This window comes from Phocoena sinus, chromosome 10 (assembly GCF_008692025.1).
Source record: "Phocoena sinus isolate mPhoSin1 chromosome 10, mPhoSin1.pri, whole genome shotgun sequence".
Classification (NCBI taxonomy): domain Eukaryota; kingdom Metazoa; phylum Chordata; class Mammalia; order Artiodactyla; family Phocoenidae; genus Phocoena; species Phocoena sinus.
Window position 1 is genome coordinate 85,464,795 of NC_045772.1, and position 21,793 is coordinate 85,486,587.

The window sequence follows — 21,793 nt, forward strand, 5'->3', positions numbered from 1 at the left end:
AATCCTTAGGTATGGCATACATATTCCCTTTTCTGTGGTTAGATAGATGTATCTAAACCTAGGAGTTTTGAGTGTCTGTGTGTGTGTATGTGTGTGTAGCATAAAGTTATATATACCCATCCTTATTGAAATATGTGTTTTCCTAAGTGAGGATCTTTCTAGAATTATCTTTCAGAGTACTCTGGCATACCCTATTACTCTTAAGAAGTTGAATTCTTTTTTATTTTTTTCATCTTTATTGGAGTATAATTGCTTTACAATGTTGTGTTAGTTTCTGCTGTATAGCAAAATGAATCAGCTATACGTATACATATATCCCCATATCTCCTTGCTCTTGCGTCTCCCTCCCACCCTCCCTATCCGACCCCTCTAGGTGGTCACAAAGCACCAAGCTGATCTCCCTGTGCTATGCAGCTGCTTCCCACTAGCTATCTATTTTACATTTGGTAGTGTATATATCTCAGTGCTACTCTCTCACTTCGTCCCAGCTTCCCCTCCCAACCCCCTCCATGTCCTCAGGTCTGTTCTCTATGTCTGTGTCTTTATTCCGGCCCTGCCACTAGGTTCATCAGTACCATTTTTTTAGATTCCGTATATACGCATTAGCATACTGTATTTGTTTTTCTCTTTCTGACTTACTTCACTCTGTATGACAGACTCTAAGTCCATCCACCTCACTACAAATAACTCAGTTTCGTTCCTTTTCATGGCTGAGTAATATTCCATTGTATATATGTGCCACATCAAGAAGTTGAATTTAAACTCCCATTATTTTATTTTGTTTATTTGAAATTGAGACCTTCAGAATTGGACCTCTTTCTTTGTCAAATTTGGTTGATTACATTTTAATATTAACTGACCTTTAAGATGCAGCTCAGAAGAGATTCAAGTTATGGCAGACACATTTCATACGAAAGTATTTCATCATTTTTGATGCATCTGCCAAGAGAAGGTGTCACCCTCTGACATCAGTGTAATTTTTAAATTGCTTTTTAGTGACGAAAATTAGGTTGCTTCATGGGGATAAAAGAGGGGTTGAAGAGACTGAAAATGAGTACCTGATGTGAATTTTTGTTTTTATTAGCTCCAACTGGAGAATTGCACTGATGTTAAGGATCATGAGTAAGGATGACCTCTGTTTGATTTTAATTAGACTTTGGTCAAATAAAGATGACTAAAGGATTAAGTCATTCCATAACAAAAGTAATTTTTTATGAAATTTTGAAAGTATGAAAGATTTTTTATGAAATTTTGAAAGTATGAAAGATTTTTATATGGAAGAGGACACTGGACATATATGCTTTATATAGAGTATTTGACCAAGTTTATACAACATTGTGCAAACTGTAAGTAACACAGGAAGTTAAGGAGTGCTTCCTGGATTTTGTTTCTATAGAATTCACTTCTAGCTATTTTAACAAGGGCAAATGATCCAAAGTGACAGATGTTCAAACAGTACCCTGTGTTTGGCTTTGTGATGATTTATGCCCTTTTCTGGGGTAAAAACCTTGTTTAGGTTAAATATAACTTGTACCTGAAGCAGTGGGCAACATGGCTTAAAAATCTACATGGCAAATAACTGGGAAAATCCTAGGACTCTGAATTTGCCAAAAGTATTCTGAGGTTAGTCAAAAGCTTTACAGGAATGTTACAGATAATTTCAAATAGAAATGATATCGGTAACATTTCTTCTTGTCGGCAGCTATGGTAGGTTGTAATTTTATTATATACCACCTCCTATTTCTCTGTTTTGAAAATCAGCCACCTAGAGTTTTCATTTCTATGTTTAAAAATACCGACTTTGTGAAATTTTTAACTGATAAATCCTTGTTAGGAGGGACCTAAGAGGAAAAAAATATCACAGTCCACTGAAAACTTCAGGAAATTCTTACTGTGTTGTATAAAAACTTTCCCACCAGAACCAGGTAATAACTGCTCTCTGTCTGTAGAGTTTCAAAGATCAAGAGCTATAAGGACGTTTGTGAGAACTTGAGGATGAGCATGTAGAGGAATAAATTGTTGAGAACAATACTGTGCTTTTTTTTTTTTTTTTTTTTTTTTGCTGTACGCGGGCCTCTCACTGTTGTGTCCTCTCTTGTTGCGGAGCACAGGCTCCGGACGCGCAGGCTCAGCGGCCACGGCTCGCAGGCTCAGCAGCCACGGCTCACGGGCCCAGCTGCTCCGCGGCATGTAGGATCTTCCCGGACCAGGGCACAAACCCGTGTCCCCTGCATCGGCAGGCGGACTATCAACCACTGCGCCACCAGGGAAGCCCCAATACTGTGCTTTTTATTTCTTCATCTTCCCAGTGTAGAGGTCTCCTCTGAGATGATCTGATTTTAGTGGGCACACAGCAGGGATGGAAGTGTGCAGACAACTCCGAGGCACCCGCAACACAGGTCAAGCCTCTTACAAAGTGAGCCGTAACAGCAACTAAATACAAGTAGCAATTTTGACAACTTCAGTGAATTGAGTGCTGGGACAAGGAAGAGGCAAGTCGAAAGGAAGAACAACGCCACAGTCCCCATGCTTTCCGGATACAAAGGGTCAGAGAAGTCTCTGCCCTTGGCCTTGGCTTTCCAGCACTCTCTATCTCTGTCCACTACCAAGGAAGCTGGCCTGGCTCCGGGGTCGAGCTAGTAGCCTTGTGACTAGAGAGTTGGTGTGGAAATTTGCTGAGATGCTTAAACTTGTGCTCTCTAAATTTGGGTGTCTTGTGACAGAATTCTGGTCATCCCTGACCTGATTATGGCTTTGCCAGTGTTTATTAAAAATAGAGCTTTTTTTCTCTACTCTGATGCATTTTCTGAGTTCTTGAAGCTGGGAAGATAGCACATATCCTACTAGTTCTCTAGTAGCCTAGAGAAAGTTCTGTAGCCTCTTTGAAAACCCTGGAGACTCATCCAAAGGCATCCTGAAGCCTAGACTGTCTGTTTATAAAATCCTAAATGTGAAGCCACAGTGTTTAGGTTGAGCACCATAAAATTCCTATTCTGTAAGTGAAAGGAGATTTGTGTGAATCTGCAATTGCTATAACCTTTTTCCTTCCTAGCATAAGAAAATGGATACTACTGGCTTTACCCCCAGCCTAGGCTTCTCTGAAGTTTTTACCTACATCCTAGGGGTGAGAGATTGAAATAAATACATGAATGGAAAGTTCATTCAAACATAACACAAAAATTCTGCTTGTCATTGCAATAAAGAAAAAATATATGCTTCTGTCTCCTTCTTCTGATTTTCTGGTGCCAGCATTTCTGATTTCTTCCATCTCTAACAAATAAGGAGTAAATAACTTACTATAAATTGACTTACAATACCTGTGAGCATTTGTATGATAGCCAAAGCCCATAACTATAACTTTTTAAAGCACAAAAGAGGAATTATATTTTGGTTATGGTCACTAATTTTCCTACCTCCTGTGTTTGTATTGATCTCTACATTGTGCTAAAATTCTTTCTGATTTGCTTTCCTGTTAGCTGTGGGATAGAATCAATGATACGAAGCTATCTGGGAGTTTTATAGAATAGTATCTAAGTATATTGATCATGTCTCTTTCTGCTTCTATGTAATTAGATTTTCTCCAGTTATTTGTCATTTTGAAAGCTTATGTTTCACATGATACCAATAAACATCTAAGAGATGTGATTTTTATCCAGGGCAGAGAAAGTCAGGAGATAGATATGTCTGTTTTTCTCTACATAGTAAGAGAAATGGAAAATTATAATCTTAAAAAAAGAGGTTTAACCAAAATGAAAAAGATACAGATAAAAATCAGGGCTTTAATGGAGAGAGACCACTGGGAAGGATCTTAGTGTGAAGCAAAGAGAGAGTACAGAGGCTGCTGTCCTTGTGTCAGCCTCAAGAACCTTTTCAAAACATTTTAAAAGAAATACATTGTCATGCGGTTGTTACGGCTAATGATGGAAAGACACTAGAGAAAGCAGCGTGAGACTGTGAGATGCTTAGGGAAGAAAGCAGAAGTGGCGCTTATTTACCTACTTGGACCCTCACGGTCTAAATGCTACCCCCCTTTCTGCCTTCTCCAAGTTGGGCTTTCCTTGGTGTTTGAGCCTGAATATGCAAACACTCCCATTCTCACACCCCTCTTCCATCTCCACTTTGATGCATTCTCCCAAAATAAGATTATTTAGATCTTTTGTCATGATGCAGCAGCGATAGTAGGAAGTGTTACCTTGAACTTGACCCTTTGAAACACGATCACCCTATGCTATGCACAGTTAGCTTTCATCCACTGCTTCCAAAATTATACCTCAGTAAAAGGCTTTTATATTCATGATTACTTAGGCAGACATAGATGCATTTTCTCCCCTGTGTTCTAGTGTAAACACACACACACACCCCTTGCATTAGTTATGCCCATTGAAAAGAAAAAGATGGCTGACCTGGTGGGGGGATGGCAGAGGGTGCCTTAACTTTTTCTGGCTTGGCTCCCACTTCCTTGTGTATATCCTTCGTATACCCCATCACTCTAGAGGTGTAACCATGTTTGTTCCAAGTTGTATCTTTATCATCAGCAAGAACTCTTGTAAGTGTAGTGAATGTGACTATTTTATATAAATGCACAATAGTATATAGGCCTTGGAGACGTCTGATAACAGTATGTAAATATCCTTTGTTGAAGTAGCAGAACCTTCTCATAGGGAACGCCTTAGGTGTTAGCCACAGGGGGACACATAGACTAAAAATGTTTGTTTGTCCAGCAAATTCTAGCATTTGTGGAATCAAGGAAACAATTTTTTTTCTGTTTCTCATTCATTCTTTAGCACCAATCCTTTGGGCTTTCTTGTTGGTAGGTTACTAGAGACAACTCTTTCATAATATATAGGATTCACAATTTGTGATGATTGGTGGCCACTAGGGTACATCAAAGTCAGAGACACTAGAAGGAAGGGGGCGAGAACAGACAAGGAGAGCTCCACTGAAAACTTGCCTAAATTTTTAAAAGTCTGGAACATGATTAGAACTCCAGTTAACCATACAGCATAGTTAGTCTGAAAAGTTTTGAAAAAGAAAGTTTCTCTTTAACTCAATGATTGCACATTATATAGTATTCCACATGTATACAGGATGTCTTTCAAGAGCAGATTTGCAGACTGGGGCTAAGAAAAAATAGAAAAATTCAAATATTCTTCCTCGTACAGTAGTCTAAAAGTCCATAGATGCAGTAATTCTGGAAAAGATGTTAGATTAGACCATAAAATTGAAATCACTTTTGAAGTATACCTGGAATTACTTCTTCCTAATAAAACCAAACTCCACTGGCAGTAGGTGTGGGGAAAATCTGTGCTTTTCATTTCTTCTTTTTTTAGTTTCATAGAATATGTAGCAGGTAAGAAAGAACTTTAATTGGTACTTTTTATAATATGACTTGAGAAAAACAGTATCTCTGTTGGTTCTGCTGAGTTGTTCTTTCCACAGAATTTAAATGCAATGTCATAGGAGGAGGTTTGCTGTAAAAACATGTCTTTTTCTTTGCTGTGTTCATTGTAATTATGGCTGGTACTGGGAAGGTTCAATAAGTCTCAATTTCTCTACCTCCCTTACTTGGAGAAATTTTGGAAATGTACCCTGTGAATAAAATGATTTTTTTTATAGCTTGTGAAGTCTTTTTATTTCCCAGAAGCGTGTGGGTAATTCTATTTCCTTTTCTTTTCTTCCTTTATTTTGTATTCATATCAGCTACACTGATTTTTTTTTCTTCTGGGTGAAAACTCATACTACTTATAAAATTATTTTAGAAATACAGAAGTATAAATGCTATGAATAGGATATAAGGACATTATTCGTACTTCTTATGCAGGTGAAAGACACTATCTACCGGGCAAAGTAAAGTAGAAAGAAAACTGAGCATTTATTTAACACGGTATATGTACATGAGCCTACTTTTTCCAGGGATAACATTTTTCCTTCACGCAATGAGTCAATATCGGTATGTGTGCCCTAGAGATACTTTAACAAATTTCTAACAGGATTCAAAATATTTAGGTTCAGTGACTTTGACAAGCCCAAGTGTGCCTTCTTGTCTGGATTATTTAGATAATTGCTTCAAACTCCCATTTACCTTGAACTCTCGTGGCCCCATTCTGCCACTTTCTCAAGAGGGAGAGATATCAGAAAAAGTCACCTTGGTCCATCCTTTACCATACATTTCTCCTCAGAAATTGGTCAAGGTGCTTTGTGCAGATCTCCTTATTAATTCTCTGAACTTCATTCTCACATAACAGCTTTTTTGGACTAAAGCTATTTTAGGAAAGGACATTCTATTACCTAATGTTAAATCTTCATGAGGTTTAGCTGAATCATTTGGGGGAAAAGGGCACAGCTCCAGCATAAATGTGGGTTGCTCTAATCTATTCTCAGATCACATGAGGAAAATAGATCTCACTTGTTTTCACCAACTATCATTAAGTAAAAATATCTAGATATTACTGAGTCCTGCTGTTCTACTTTATTTTGGTTTAAGCGTTCAAAAACAGATATTAAGAATCCAAAGGCGTTAATTACTCAAGAATTCCTAAACCTAAAAGAAGTGTAATTACAAGTCACAGTCTATATTTTTGTTTGAAAACTTATTATTTGAATATACAGTTAGATTCTTGATGGTATGAAGGACTAAAGATGTAGGATGATTGAATTGAATCTTGTGAAGTTTACTGAGTGATAAACTCAAGAACATAACAGTGTAAGTTTACTTGGCAGTCTCTCATACAAAATATATTTCAGAGTAACCCCAGTTTTTTTTTTTTTAACATCTTTATTGGAGTATAATTGCTTTAAAATGGTGTGTTAATTTCTGCTTTATAGCGAAGTGAATCAGTATATGTATACACACATCCCCATATCCCCTCCCTTTTGAGTCTCCCTCCCACCCTCCCTATCCCACCCCTCTAGGTGGTCACAAAGCACAAAGCTATGCGGCTGCTTCCCACTAGCTATCTATTTTACACTTGGTAGTGTATATATGTCCATGCCACTCTCTCACTTCATCCCAGCTTACCCTTCCCCCTCCCTGTGTCCTCAAGTCCATGCTCTCTGTCTGCGTCTTTATTCCTGTGCTGCCCCTAGGTTCTTCAGGACAATTTTTTTTTTTTTTTAGATTCCATATATATGTGTTAGCATACAGTCTTTGTTTTTCTCTTTCTGACTTACTTCACTCTGTATGACAAGACTGTAGGTCCATCCACCTCACTACAAATAGCTCAATTTCGTTTCTTTTTATGGCTGAGTAATATTCCATTGTATATACGTGCCACATCTTCTTTATCCATTCATCTGTCGATGGACACTTAAGTTGCTTCCATGTCCTGGCTATTGTAAGTAGAGCTGCAGAGAACATTGTGGTACATGACTCTTTTTGAATTATGGTTTTCTCAGGGTATATGACCAGTAGTGGGATTGCTGGGTCATTTAGTAGTTCTATTTTTAGTTTTTTAAGGAACCTCCATACTGTTCTCCATAGTGGCTGTATCAATTTACATTCCCACCAACAGTGCAAGAGGATTCCCTTTTCTCCACACCCTTTCCAGCATTTATTGTTTGTAGATTTTTTGTTAATGGCCATTCTGACTGGTGTGAGGTGATACCTGATTGTAGTTTTGATTTGCATTTATCTACTGATTAGTGATGTTGAGCATCCTTTCATGTGTTTGTTGGCAATCTGTATATCTTTATATTGGTCCATGCTATTACTGCTTGGGCACTCAGCAGTGGTGGAAGCCAGGTTATTGATTCCATGCATAACGTCCATACCTGCTAGCAAAACAACTCTGCATAGAAGCCTATAGAGAAAGTAGCGGGATAACTGAGAAAAGAGATTAACTGGTATCTATTCAACATACTGTTTTGCCTCGATCTCTTATAAAGGTTAAGACTGAGATAGGACAGTTAATGCCTTGAAAGGTCAAGAGTGGTTATCAGTGCTTTCCATCATGGAGATGCAGCAATTTGTTCTCACTGAAATAGACACTTATTCTGGATTTGTCTTTCCTGTCCTCAATGCTTCTGCCATCACCACCATGACTTATGTACACCACCATCTGCAGAAGGACTTATGTACCATATTGGCATATACAACACACAACATCCTTTTGACCACGGACACATTTTACAGCAAAAGAAGTATAAAAAGGAGCTTTTGCCTATGGAATTAACAAGTATTGCTCTTTACCATATCATGGAGAACATTCATTCTCAATGGGAGTGATACTGCCTCCACAAAAGGCAAAAGATTGTTTTAAGGGGCAAAAAAATCTTAGATATTATAATGATTAGGGGCAAAATTTTTTTAAATTTCCTTGGAATAAGGGTTGGGGGGGTAATGAAAAAAGTTTGAGAAACACTGACCTAAAAGCAGTTGCCTTACAGAAAGCTGGCAGGGCCTAATAGAGATTCACTTTAAGGACCATCTGAGAGACAGTATCTTAGGAGGTTGTGGTACCATCTTACAAGATGTGGTGTATGTTTTGGACAGTAACCAGTTTCTTTTATATTTAGATATTTGGATTGTATTTAGAATATTTTGATCTGGGGAACCAAGGAATGGAAGTAGAAGTGGCCGCCGCAAATTGTGATATGTAGTGCTTGTATTACTGTTTAATTCAAAATATTTTCTAATTCCCTTGTGATTCTTCTTTAACCCATGGGTTTTTAGAAGTGTATATTTTAATTTCCAAATATGTGTAGTGTTTACTAGTATCTTTTTGGTATCTCTTTCTGACTTAATTCTGTCATGATCTGAAAATATACTATGTATGATTTAAATTTTTTGAAATTTATTGGGCCTTGTTTTATGGCCCAGCTTCCATGAGCACAGCTGTTGGCAGGAGTGTGCTAAAAAATGTTTACTAGGTCAAGTGTATCCTTACTGACAGTTTTTTCGGTTTGCTCCTTCAATTACAGAAAAAAGAAATGTTAAAGTCTCCAAGTGTATGCCCATTCCTTTTTCAGTTCTGTGCATTTTAGCTTTAGGTACTTTGCAATTCTCTTGTAAACTACATACACTGAGGAGTCTGACTCCAGGTCAAACGACTGTCTGATCCTTCATGCCCTGACCACAGGTCATTCCAAGGCATTGCCCGGCAGGCCTCGTGGGGACAAAGCTGTCCCGGCCACACCAGGTTTGTACAGAGCTGATGCATTGATTTTCTGGAGTGAATTGCAGTGTGGGGCTCAGGACCTCCTGGGACAACCATTCTCAGATGCATGTCTGCATTCCTAGCCCAATACATATCCTCCTAATCAAGGGTCTGGGTTAAGGCACTTTCCTCCACTTTAACTCAGTGCCTTTCTGCTCCTAGCCCTTCTATCTCTCCCTCCTCCTGGCCCATAGGGACATAAAGAGGCAGAAGCCTTTTGTTTAGGGCTCCTTGGTAGTGAGATGACTCCCCCATCTGCACTGCATCCATCTGACTCTCGTCCAGTGCCGTCCCATGAGGAAAAATGAAGCCCTTAGGAACTGGCTCTTGTTTTTGCCTCTTGTTTGCGATGACACAATAAGTGAATAAAGGCTTGCTTGCTACTTTCAAGTTGGTTCATTGTCCTAATTGATCACCTCGGCAGCTGATTGCTTGAGAAATAGTTTTTAAGACTGTTATGTTTTCTTCATGAATTGACCCTTTATTACAGGCTTCCCCTGCTATCCAAAAGCAGAGCATTCTTACGAAACCTTTTGTAATCAGAAATGGCATGAAGTGAAGACGCAATTCCCTTAGGACACATCTTGAAAACAGATGCACAAAATAAATTGAGATAAAGCTCAGATACTCACAGACGTAGTTCAAAGCTATGGCAGCTTGATGCTGAGATGTTGAGTGTAGTTCCTGGAGAAGGATCTTGGAGGTGCCACTGTCAGTGCCCGGGGTGTGGGCAGCCTCTATAACAGTTCACTGCAAAACAAAAGGAAGCAGCTGCATGGCACAGGGAGATCAGCTGGGTACTTTGCGACCACCTAGACGGGTGGGATAAGGAGGGTGAGAGGGAGACACAAGAGGCAGGGGATATGGGGATACACGTATGCATGTAGCTGACTCACTTTGTTATACAGCAGAAACTAACACAACACTGTAAAGCAATTATACTCCAATAAAGATGTTAAAAAAAAAAGACAAAAGCTGAATGTTATTTTTAGTTTTTGCCTTTTTTTTTTTGTAAAAGCAAAAATTATCTTCAGAATTCCTTCCATTAGCGAAAACAGGTACTAATATATGTCTTTCATAGACGCAAAATGGTGTAAAGCAAATTTTTGAAAAGTGGGGGATACCTGAATTAACATTTATAACAATATAAATATTATGCTCTAAATAAATATCAAGATAAATATATCAATAAAATGTTTTCCTTTACTTCTGGTCATAAACTTTGTTTTGAAGTCTACTCTGTCTGACATTAATAAAGACTCACAAGATTCCTTATGATTACTATTTTCATGGTATATCTTTTTCCATTTTTTTACTTTCCTTATCATTATATTTATTTTTAAAATGCATCACTTGTAAACAACTTATAGTTGGGTCTTGTTTAGCTTTGTATCTATTTTGACAATTCTATCCTTTAATTGGAATGTTTAACCCCTTTATAATTAACGTTATTGTTGATATGGCTGGGTTTAAGTCTGCCATCTTGCTATTTGTTTTCTGTTGGCTTGCTCTGTTCCTTTTTTCCTTCCATGTTGCTTTCTTGTTTTCTTTTAGATTAATCATGTGTTTTCTTAGTGTCTTATTTATCTCCCTTATTGGATTTCAATCTATGCTTTTATTTTAGTTGTTGCTCTAGGAATTATAATATGTACCTTTAATCACAGTATAACTTGAATTAATATACCACCTTATATATAATATGAGAAGTTTGCAATAGTATAAGTCACTTTACTCTGTCTCTCCTGTCTTTTTTTTCCTATTGTTGTGTGTTGTGAAGTAAATGTTTACATTCCCTCAAAATTCATACATTGAAACTCTACCTACAATGTGATGGTATTAGGACATGGGGCTTTTGATAGTAATTAGGATTCAATGAGGTCATGAGGGTGGAGCCCTCATCAATGGGATTAGTGCACTTATAAGAGCCACCAGAGAGTTTGCTTCCTCTCTCTGCTATCATATGAAGACGCAACAAGAAATCAGAAATCTGAAACCTGGAAGAGAGGCCTCACCAGAACTTGACCATGGTGGCACACTGATCTCAGACTTCCAGCCTACAGAAATGTGAGATTTTTCTTGTGTAATTTTTTTGTTGTTTATAAGCCACCCAGTGGTGGCTTAAAAAAGCCACCCAGTCTATGGTACTTTGTTATAGCTGCTCAAACTGACATGAAGACAACATGTGTATTATTACCATGTATTTTATAAACCCTGTAATACAGTATTGTTGTTTTGCTTAGTCTTTCAAAGAAATTGGGATATTAAAATATACTTTGCTTGTTTACCCCCATGTACTAATTTCATGCTTTATCATCCTTTCTGTAGAACTGGTATCATTTCTCAACAGCTTGATGAAATTCCTTTAGCTTTTCTGGTAGTGCTGGCAGTAAAATCTCTCACAGCTTTTGTTTATCTGAAAATGTGTATAGTTCATTTTCATTTTTGAAAGATGTTTTACTGGGTATAGAAATATAGCTTGACAGTTTTTACTTTAACATTTAAACTATGTCATTCCATTGTCTTCTGGTTTGCCTTGTGCTTGATGAGGATTTTGCTAAAATTATTGTCATATATGTGATTTCAGCTTCTTTTTCACCCTCTAGTTCTTTCAGAATTTTTTTTATCTTTGAGTTTCAGCACTTTGACAGAGGTTTTACTTTTGGATTTAGCAGCAGCAGTCTCCAGTTCTAGGCATCACCAGAATGTGCAAAATTATGTAAGTTCTTGTGTTTTTCAGGCCCAGCTTAACTAACCTTTTCACATCAAAATGGTTCTGATGGTGGTTTAGTAAGCAGGGAGATGTCAGGCCAAGTAAATTATTGTTGCACCTGAGGATTTTTCCAGTCCCCTCTGCTCCGCTTGCTAATAGCTTGACAAATTAGGTTGCCAATAAATTAGGTTGCTAATAAAAACAATTTTATTTTGGGGTATTTTATGTACCACACAATTAACCCATTGTAAATGTACAGTTTGATGATCTTTAGCAAAATTTATAGTTGTGAAACCATTATCAGAGTCCAATTTTATAACCCTTCTATCATCCCCCAAAATTTCCTAATTCCAGTAGTCAACCCTGGCTCTCAGCCCTAACCCCAGACAACTGTGGATCTGCTTTCAGCCTCTATAGTTTTGCCTTTTCTGGAAACTTTATATAAATGGAATAATACAGTATTCAGTCATTTATGTCTGGCTTCTTTCATTTATTAGAATGTTTTTGAGATTCATCCCTGTCATTGCATGTATCAATAGTTTGTTCCTTTTTATTGCTAAATAGCATTCCATTGCATTCATTTAACACATTTTGCTAATTAATTCAACAGTTGATGTACATTTGGGCCAGTTTAGGCCCTTGGCTATTTTGAATAATGCTGCTATAAACATTTGTGTGTATACTGCTGATCCACATGGTAAGATTTTCCTTTTAAGAAACTACTAAAACTGTTTTTCAAAGTAGTTATACACATTTTACACACCCAGCATAAATGTATGATTGTTTCTTCACATACTCAATAACAGTTGGTATTGTTAGTCTTTTTAAAAATATCCCTCTTCTCAATGGGTATAGGGTGAAAAAGTTCTAGAGAATTTCTGTACAACATTGTGCCTATAGTTCGTAATATTATACTGCATACTTAAACCTCTGTGAAGAGGGTATATATCATTTTATATGGTTCTTACCATAGTAAAAAATTATAATGATAAAAAATAAAATAAATAAAAATATCCTTCTTAGTGTGTAATGGTATCTCTATGGAGTTTTAATTTTCTTTTCCCTAATGACTAATTGAGTATGTTTTCAGTGCTTATTAGTCACTTATATATCTTCTTTGGTGAACTGTCTATTAAAATCCTTTGCATTGCACATTTGGAGGGGGGAGTGTTTCCTCTTATTATTGAGTTCCTAGATTTAAAAAATATATTCTGTATGAACATCCTTTTTCAGATATAATATTTGCAAATATTTTTCCTTGTTTGAATTATTTCTTCATTTTATTAATGTCTTTTGAAAATAAAAAATTTTCATTTTTACTAAGTTGATTTTATGTTTTTCCTTAAAGATAGTGCTTTTGATGTCATCTGCAAGTGAAGACACATGTATTTCTTTTTTTCAATAAGTATGTCTTTAATTTTATTCTTGCCTTACTGAACTGGCTAGAACCACAAGCACAATGTTGAATAGAAATGCTGAGAATATACATCTTTGCCTTATTCCTGATCTTAAATAAAAACATTTCATCTTTCAGCATTAATACAATACTAGCTCTAGTTTTTTTGTATATGCTACTTATCAGAATGAAAAATTTGAATTCTATTTCTAGCTTTTTGAGAGTTGTTACCATGGATGGCTATTGCTACTTACAAATGCATTATTGTGTACCTATTGAGATGAACAACTTGATTTTCTTTATTTTATTTATGTGGTGTACTAAATGAATCAAGTTTAAGATATTAAACCAACCTTGCATAACTGTGATAAACTCCACTTTCTCATGTCGTTTAAAGTTTTTATGTGTTTCAGGATTTGGTTTGCTAATATTTTAGTAGGAATTTTGTTTCCATGTTCATGAAGAATGCGTTCATTTGGATGTTTGCTTCCTTGTGATATCTTTGTCTGGCTTTGATATTAGGGTAAAACTGACTTCATAAAATAAGTTAGGATGTGTTTCTACCTCTGCTTTCTGAAAGCAGAGTGGTACAGCAACTATGGAAAACAGTACGGAGGTTCTTTAAAAAATGAAAAATAGAGCTACCATATGATCCAGCAATCCCACTCCTGGGCATATATCTGGAGAAAACCATAATTCGAAAAGATACATGCACCCCAATGTTCATTGCAGCACTATTTACAATAGCCAGGACATGGAAGCAACCTATGTGTCCATTGACAGATGAATGGATATAGAAGATGTGGTACATATATACAGTGGAAAGTTACTCAGCTATAAAACAAACCAAAACAAAATAATGCCATTTTCAGTGACATGGATGGACCTAGAGACTGTCATACTGAGTGATGTATAAATCAGACAGAGAATGACAAATATATGATATCACTTATATGTGGAATCTAAAAAAATGGTACAAATGAACTTATTTACCAAAGAGAAATAGAGTCACAAATGTAGAAAACAAACTTATGGCTACCAAGGGGGAAAGGGGTAGGGAGGGATAAATTGGGAGACTGGGATTGACATATACACACTGCTATATATAAAATAGATAACGAATAAGAACTTAATAACTAATAAGGAACGCTACTCAATACTCTGTAATGACCTATATGGAAAAAGAATCTAAAAAAGAGTGGATATATGTTTAACTGATTCACTTTGCTGTAGAGCAGAAACTAACACAACATGTAAGTCAACTATACTCCAATAAAAATCAGTTTAAAATAAATAGATAAATAAATACAAATAAAGTAATTTGAAAGGAAAAACAAAACTCTTCTTTTAAAAAATGACAGGAAACCCAAAATTACCAAATTCACCTACCAATATTTGACAAGTTTAAAAATTAATGCAGAAATCTAGCAAGGTTACTAGATATAAGATCAACATATGAAAGTCAATTTTATTTTTTATCACTACTACTTTCTAACAGCTAGAAAATACAATTTGAAAAATAAAATTACTTTATTTCATAGCAACAAAAATAATGAAATGTCAATCCATGACAAATACAACAAAAATTTCAGAGGTCTTTTACAAAGTAATTATAAAATTTATTGACAGTAAAGAAGATCTACATTAATTGAGAGATGCACTATATTCATGAACAAAAAGATTCAATATCTTAAAGATGTCATTGCTCCTAAAATTGATCTAGACCTAGAGAGTTCGTTGTGTAACTTAACTTGTAATTTATATGGAAAAAGAAAGAATCAAGAATAGCAAAGGCAACTCAAGTTAGTTTTCAATGAGCTTCTCCTTTAACCATTAAGATACATGGGCATGAAATGCATCAGAAATCAAACTACTGTATGAGTTATGGGTAGCTGTTGACACCAATTCCAAGTAACTTTTAGCTAGGCCACCATTAACTCAACCATTATCCATCCAATTATTTTGCCATTTATACATAATGCGCTTTTGGAGAAGATCTCATTTTTAGATTTCATGTTGTGGCTTAAATATATGGAGATAATTGTTCAGTCATCAGTAATTATGCATATTATCATAGTGACATGCTGATTTTTTCAGTTTATTGAGAAATAATTGATATACATCACTGTATAAGTGTATAGCATACAGCATGATGGTTTGATTTGCATATATTGTGAAATAATTAAAATAAGTTCAGCTAACATCCATCTCCTTATATAGACACAATAAAAAGAAAAGAAGAAAAGAAGAAAAGAATATAATTTTTCTCCTTGTGATGAGAACTCTTAGGATTTACTGTCTTAATTTTCCTATATATCATACAATGGTGTTAGCTATAGTCATATGTTACATACTTAGTACTTACTTATCTTATAACTGGAAGTTTTTAGCTTTTGACCACCTTCCTCCAGTTCCACCTCCCACTCCCCTCCACCTTTGGTAACCACATATCTGATCTCTTTTTCTAAGAGTTTAGTTTTCTAGGTTTTTGTGGGGTTTTTTTAGATTCCACATGTAAGTGAGATCATATAGTATTTGTTTTTCTCTATCTGACTTATTTCACTTAGCATAATGCCTTCAAGATCCATCCGTGTTCTTGCAAATGGTAGCGTCTCCTCATTTTTGTTGTTGTTGTTTTTATGGCTGAATAACATTCCATCATATATAAATATATATTTATATATATAACATTCCATCATACATATATATATATATCACAGCTTCTTTATACATTCATCCATTGATAGACATTTAGGTTGTTTTTATGTCTTGGCTATTGTAAATAATGCTGCTATGAACACAGGGGTGCAAATATTTTTTCCAGTTAGTGCTTTTGTCACCTCTGGGTATATTCCCAGAAGCAGAATTGCTGGATCATATGGTAGTTCTATTTTTAATTCTTTGAGGATCCTCCACACTGTTTTCATAGTGGCTGTAGACATGCTGATTTTTATTACTTGTGTTCACTATCTTGATCTCTTTAATACTTCTAACATTGTCAATATGATTTTGAGAAGTGTTTCTACCTTGAGATTCACCAGGATTTTCAATTTACCATTATTACTGTTTCCATTTTTACCTCAGATGAATCATGTATCGTTACAAGTAAACCGCTTCTGTTCCAAAAAATCAGGAAGGTGCTGACAAGTTAACATCTTACTGATAGTCTGCGCAATGCGCAAATAGGTCACATCAGTCACTCATTACTTTGGAGTTTCTTTTATCTATTCAGAGGGAGAGTTGCAGATTTTCCCACTTCTGGCTGCATTGCTTGGCACATAATAAGCAATCTTTTTGCATGCATCTCGTAATAGAATGCAACACAGCTCTATCGATTTCTGGGTCTCTTCCCTTCTTAGGCCTTGTAGGAAACTTGTTGTTGTTTTGGAGCACAATCTGGAATTCTTTCAAAAAATAATCAATTTACACGAACTGATTTACATCCCACTACATAATTTTCTTGCCTTTTTTGCATACACAATAGCTTTATGTTTTAAAGCCAAGTATGGCTCTGTCTCTCTATGTGTATGTGTATGTGTGTGCATGTATAGATATAGATATGCAGTTAGTGTATCTTAGTATATATCTTTTAAAATATATTCAAACGACAGTTAAATTTAACAAACTTGATAGAAATAATGCTCATAACTGATGTGAGAAGTGCCATAACCAAGTGTGCACACATGTAGGCTATGGCAACAATGCCATGATTACTGCTTAGCAAAGAGTGACCTTGAAAGGCATCGATAAGATGCTGTTTGTCAGAAATGTTAAAATGTGAAAAGATGTATCTTAGAATCAATGCCACACTTTATCTTCCATTAATGGGTTGAATGAAAAGGCCTTTGGGAAGGAGTCTGAAGCATAGTCAGTGCTGCTGTCCTGGAGAATTAATGAGTTTTAATATTCTAAAACTGATCTTTCCCCTCAGAAGAATAAATCAGAGAGATAAGAAAAGAAAAGCATCTTGAATTAAAGAAGTGAGTCCAAGATCATTCCCTTGAAAACTTGCTTAAATTCCTGTTGATCTGGGCTCCTTCACACAGCTCTTTTTGCACGCTAGGGGGCTCTCACACACAACAACACGTCAAGTGAACTATTGATGGCCTAGATTTTTTTGTTTTTGTTTTTTTTTAATGTCATGTTCCCTCAATAAATATTTATTGAGCATGAGTTGTTAGGCATTTTACTGAACTTTTTGAGGAGCATAAAAATTACTATGTTCTGTACTCAGCCTGTAGGAGATCTGTTGATAAGGGAGATAAAACATGTATAAAAATTAAAATAGGGCTTCCCTGGTGGCTCAGTGGTTGAGAGTCCGCCTGCCGATGCAGGGGACGCGGGTTTGTGCCCCGGTCTGGGAAGATGCCACAAGCCACGGAGCGGCTGGGTCCGTGAGCCATGGCCGCTGAGCCTGCGCGTCCGGAGCCTGTGCTCCGCAACAGGAGAGGCCACAACAGTGAGAGGCCCGCGTACCGCAAAAAAAATAAAATAAAATAAAATAAAGGGAGGCATGAGACAAGTGTTGACAAACTAGAACAAAGAATTATAAAAATTCAAAGGAGTAGTGAGCCCTTGCCCAGTTTAAATTTCTTTGACTTGAAAAAAGTGTCATCTCCCTAACGCAGTAGCCAGCCCCTGTGTTTCAGGCAATCGTCCTCTCTGAGGTCTGTGGGAGGGGTAAGAGCCGAAGCAACCACCTCTTGCGAGTGCCTTCCAGCGGCAGCTGAGGTAGTGCTGGCAGCATGTGCTTATTCTTGTCTTTCTCTCCCTTCTTCCCTTTTTTCCCCACAGAATTCCCTTCTATCTTTGTCTTCTTTCTTGGGATATTCCAAACCATAATGATCTGGCAGTGACTCTAATATACAGTCTTAATCTTAAGGGTTGCATTGTGGACTAAAGAAGTTGTCCACCCCAGTTTCAAGGTAAATTCTGGAACATGTTTTTCTTCCCAGGGAATTATTGTGGCCATCAACACCTCTTACTATTACTGTATGTACATTTTCCAGTGCTGCCAAATTGCAATGAAATGTTCATAGCCCCCTGAGTTAGAGAAGCAAACTGGCAAAGCAGGAGCAGAAGTAAGCCTGCAGAAATACTGACCTCCTTCCATTACCATCATGCATATGCATTTTTGCCCACTTTCTACCCAGACTATTTTCTGGCCTTACTTCCTGAGCTCCTAGACACACCCCAAAGCTATAATCTTTGGGACATTTTGAAGTCTTTCCCGAGAATCCAAGAGGTCTACTCAATTCTGAGAGCCCAAGGAAAAAAAAATTCTCTCCTTTCTCTTTTGGCTTTCCTTCTCAATTGAGAAACTGCTATTTGAAGATTCATTTTAATTATTTATTTGAAAATCCAAATTTAAAAGAACGATCGAACTTAAAAAGTTGTAAAAATCCTACTCCCATATAACCTTTACTCAGAGACAACGGTCATTAATGTTTTGCCCGTATCTGCTTTATTTACCTCTCTAATCATTGCCACTATTATTATTGATGAAATATTTGAGAGTAAATTGCAGACACAATAATCCTTTAATCCCAAATTCTTCAGTGTATATCTCCTGACAACAAAGACATTTTCCTGCATAACCATAGTGTAAAGATAATTTCAGAAATTTAATGTTGATATAACAGTATTATCTTACATAAGTTTCTATTTGTATTTTATCAATTGTCCCATTTGTGTCCTTTATAACTGTTTTTGTTTTTTTTTTTTTTTTCTGTTCTAAGATCCAGTCTAGGAGCACATATTGCATTTAGTTGTCATAACTCTTTAGTCTCCTTCAATCTGGAACTATTCCTCTGTCTTTAACATTGAAAAATTTTAAGAGTTCAGATCAATTGAATGTCTCTGAATTTGGGTTTGTCTGATAGCCTCACATGATTAGATTCTGTTAATGCATTTTTTGGCAGGAATGCTACATATTCTGCAACTATTGTATCAAGAGGCATATGACTACCCTCCTTAGAGCCTGAAACGTTTTTTTCTTCCCTAAGCAATGTGAGAGTGTTGATTACCCCACAACCGCACGAAAAAAGTGTGTTGTCAAGCTTTTGAATTTATTGCCAATGTGATAGGTAAAAAATGGTATCTTAATATAGTTTTAAAAATCTTTATTGAAGTAGAATTTAAAAGCAATAACATGAATACATTTTAAGTGCACAGTGTGATGAGTTTTTGACACATGATGTAAGATATAGACTATGTCCATCACTCTAAAAAGTTTCTCGTTCTCCTTCTCAGTAAATTCCCCCAATCCTGGCCTCAGAAAAACACTGTTTGCTTTCTGAAACTATAGGTTAGGTTTTTGTACTCTAGAATTTCACACAAATGGAATCATATGGTATGTACACGTTTGTGTTTGGAAGGAAGAAAATACTGGTAGTATCACTATGGTAGATTAGAGATTTCTCATTTTTAATATGATCCAATTCAGGTTAAATGGCCTGAATATATATAGATTATAAGTAAAACTGAATTCCTCTAATTTTAAATAAAATGCAATTTCTAGTCTGACTTTTAAAATTGGTCTTCTTACTATGCCAATGTACTAATTCCCAAAGAATGGCAGAATTATAGCATCTGTAGGAATCGCAAGACATCATTTTTATAAGTTCTATCCTTACTGTCAAATAACTTTTTGTAAATCTTCTGTGACAAGGATTCTGTACCTTCCAAAGAAATTACTCTCCATTTTAGAGTAAGTTTCTTTCTCCCTTGGGAAGCTATATTGGGATCAGTGGTTAGTTCTTAAAAAGAAAAGAACTCTGAGTACAAAGTTTAACTCTACCTTTCCAAATAAATGTATTCTGAACAAGTGTTGTAAGTGTTATATAGGGGAGGGTCATAAATGCTGTCATTTATTAAATTGTCTTTTCTCTCTGGGTTCTTGATTTGTCAGGGGGCATATTGCGCCAATGATTTTATTAAAGAGTTGATCCCATACCATCTTAACTTTTCACTGTGTCATAGGTGTCTCTTCCAAGGTGTAGGAGAAAAAAAAGTAACTGCATCTTTGATACTTAATTTAGCACTGATTTCACTCTGTGTTAGGGCTGCTTTTAGCAACCTTTGAGACTCTGTGTATGAGCCCGGTGTACAAACCAAGCTGATGAAATAAAGGAAGATCCACTTGATTGAAACATCTAATAACCCTGGCACAAATCAATCCGTACCATACTTGTATTCAAAGCTAAGCTTCTGGGCTTCCCTGGTGGCGCAGTGGTTGAGAGTCCGCCTGCCGATGCAGGGGACGCGGGTTCGTGCCCCGGTCCGGGAGGATCCCACATGCCACGGAGCAGCTGGGCCCGTGAGCCACGGCTGCTGAGCCTGCGAGCCATGGCCGCTGCGCCTGCGCGTCCGGAGCCTGTGCTCCGCAAGGGGAGAGGCCACAACAGTGAGAGGCCTGCGTACCGCAAAAAAAAGAAAAAACAAAAAAGCTAAGCTTCTTGGTTGCTATGAATCAATACATGTGAGAGAACAGCAATTAATCGTCAGTACTAGAGAGAAATATTCACTGTTCCGGTATAAAACACTTTCCAAAACTGAACCTCATCTGCATAAAGTGTTATCTCTGATTCAATGGCTAAATGAGGAAATAAAGCCCTGATATTTAAAGTCAGTGATGCTTTGGTTCAGTTTGCTTTTCAGATGGTACTTTTTTTTTTGGTTGATAGAAAATAACACACGGAAAGGACACGGGGAGGAGAGGAGCGTGGCAGGCCGGGAAGGTGGAGAAAATAAGGGCATATTTAGCCCCTGAAAGGACAAACATTAAAAAATCGATAACTTTATGGCCCAAGATGGCGGCGCCCGTATGCACTCTAGAACTGGAAGCTGCCGGGCGTCTCGCGAGACTTGAACACCAGCGAGGTCGGCGCCGAGAACCGGGCGGCTCGAGTCCGGAAGGGGGAGAAGCTAGTGAGCTGCGAGGAGGCGGACGCGGCTCGCCATGTCACCCACCGCAAGGACTGGCTGTCACTGCACACAGGTAACCTGGATGGGGAGGGCCAGGCTACAGAGCGAACGGTGGAAGATGTTTTCCTTCGCCAGTTTCTGTTGGGGATCTTCCCCGGCTGCCTCCCTGACCAGCTTATTCTAAAGCGCCAGGCTAACCAGGTGGAGATTTGTGCTCTGGTCCTGAGGCAACTGCCTGTGCACAGGTTCTACTTCCTTGTGGGCTACGGTGAGACTGCTGTCCCACTTTTACAAGGGTCCTGTGCATTTCCAAACTGTGCCCTCAAAGATTGGGTATATCTAGGACAACTGTCTTTTTTTGCATCAGGCTCTAGCCTGCAAAGGACAGAAATTTGTGGAAAAGGACTGAAGTAGAAATAGGGGAAATATATCCCCTCAGACTACTGAGGGGATGTATTTGTCTTCAAAGCGGCTGTTGAATAAATAGACTCTCCATGTTGTCTTGCCTCTGGGTCTGTGTAGAGAACTAGAATAGGGTTTCTTTGAAGATGCTCCAGCGTTCCCAGGAAGGCTGCCAGTTATATGAGGTTTAGGTAATAGCTACAG

The 21,793-nt window shown here is 37.2% G+C and overlaps 1 pseudogene; it reads left to right on the forward strand.

Annotated features, from left to right (window-relative positions):
• Positions 1–2,359: 2,359 nt before the first annotated feature.
• LOC116761221 lies at positions 2,360–21,530 on the forward strand (annotated as a pseudogene).
• Positions 21,531–21,793: the final 263 nt, after the last annotated feature.